Source organism: Rhinolophus sinicus, linkage group LG07, assembly GCF_036562045.2.
Source record: "Rhinolophus sinicus isolate RSC01 linkage group LG07, ASM3656204v1, whole genome shotgun sequence".
NCBI classification, from domain to species: Eukaryota; Metazoa; Chordata; class Mammalia; order Chiroptera; family Rhinolophidae; genus Rhinolophus; species Rhinolophus sinicus.
In genome coordinates, this window is record NC_133757.1 from 67,787,487 (window position 1) to 67,789,274 (window position 1,788).

The 1,788-nt window shown below is 58.0% G+C and overlaps 1 long non-coding RNA gene across 1 annotated transcript; it reads left to right on the forward strand.

Annotated features, from left to right (window-relative positions):
* The first annotated feature begins 223 nt into the window (after positions 1-223).
* On the forward strand, positions 224-1,353 carry LOC141572654 (uncharacterized). Its single transcript, XR_012497966.1, has 2 exons — positions 224-392; positions 1,235-1,353. It is a non-coding gene; the product is annotated as an uncharacterized LOC141572654 (long non-coding RNA).
* Positions 1,354-1,788: the final 435 nt, after the last annotated feature.

Here is a 1,788-nt window from a genome sequence, read left to right on the forward strand (position 1 = left end):
GAGTCAAGGGCTCGGGGCTAGAGAAGCCCTGAGGTGCGCATGGCCTTGCTGAAAACGCAGCCCCGAGCCCGAAACCTCCCCCCCCGGGGCCCGCGGCATGCTGGGAGTGGTAGTCCGGCAGAGGCGGGGGGGGGGGGGTCAGGGGGCTGCCGGGATTTGTGGGCGGAGTCGGTGCATGCGCAGTGACCCGCCCAGTCCCGGCGTTGGTGACGTCAGCGAGAGTCGCGGCTGGAACCCGACTGTCCCCTCGGCGTTGGGCTGCAGGATGTGGGCGCCCCACAGGATCAAGCCGAGCTGGGTGTGGCGGCCGGGGCACCTTGACCAGCGAGAAGAAGCGGATGAACCGCAGCGTCCTGCTGGCCTAGAAGATCGTCCCCAAGGATGGCGGTGCTGTGAGTACCCGAGTGCCAGCCTGACCTCGGACCCTCAATGTCAGCCACATGCTGACCATGAGCATCAGCCCGATCTGGGACCCTGCCCCTGATCGCGAGCTGGACCCTGACCCAGAGCGCACGACCGGTTTGGAACCCCCCCGCCCCGCACGATCGGGGCACCCACGGCCCATCTGGACCAGCTGGGACTCCCAGTCTCAGAAGCTGAACCCTGGCTCCATTCCCTACACACGACCCTCAAACCCAGCCTGGTCCACCCAGGCGCCTAACCAGACAGCCAGGCACAGCCCTGCAACCCCCGTTTCCCTACCCTCCCTGCAGAGCCACCTTGATGGGCTCTGAGATCGGCCCCACCTCATCATCTCGACCCTGCCCAAGCGCCTTGGCCCCACTCATGTCGCAGGTGCAGACCTTGCGCCTGAAAGAAGCTCTTTGGGCAGAGAACTTCCCTGAGGGGGTGTGGTCTGGTCGCTGACCATGACCCCCGTCCCTCTGCTACAGTCAGGCACACCTGATTCTTCTAAGCCCTCTGCCAGTGTTCTGTCCCACCCAGGGTTTCCCAACCTCTGGCAGTCCCAGCACTGCTGGCATTGGGGCTTGATGTCTCTGGGCACTGTGGGGTGTTGACCCTGGTCCCCACCCACTTGATGCTAGAAGCACCCCCAGTCATGACCACCCCAGAAGTCCCTAGATGCCATCCAGCAGAGAGACAGAATCACTCCCAAGTGAGAACCACTGTCCCAATCCCCTAAAACAACAGGTGTTCCCAGGTGTCAGCCTGGGATGAGGGGGAGAGGGGAGCTTGCCACTGTACCAAAGAGTATTTCCGTTCTGTGCTCCAGATGGAGCCCCCACCTGCCAGAAGTGGAAGTCGGGCTGAACAGCTCACTTAAATTCTCCAGCAGCCACATGGAAAGACAAAAAGAATGGATGGCATACATAAAATAAAATGAGTTTTATAAAATGTAAAATGTACTTTATTTAACCAGTGTTGACCTTGAGAAGAATACCTGCCAGGAAGGACTCCTTGTGGTTAACTGGGCCCAGATTCATAACCAGAGTCAAGCAGCCGTTGTTTACAGGGGCCTCTCACCCAAGCTGCATGTTTGCTGTTAGAGAAAATCCACAGACTGGGCTGCCAACCTCCTGCACTGTGCTCCTGCAGGGTGAGTCAACCCTTACAAGAGAGCTCCTAGGATGGAAACTCGACCAATAGGACTTAGACTTTCCTTGTCCAACCAGAACTGTGCAGCTATATCTTTATTAATACCTTTACTGACCAAGCAAAGGGGTTTCATTCCAACCAGTCAGAAAAGTGACCTTTTGGACCAATCAAACTGTGAGGATTCGGAGTCCTCATTTGCATTGAAATGAACTGGAGTTGCAGCCAGCACTG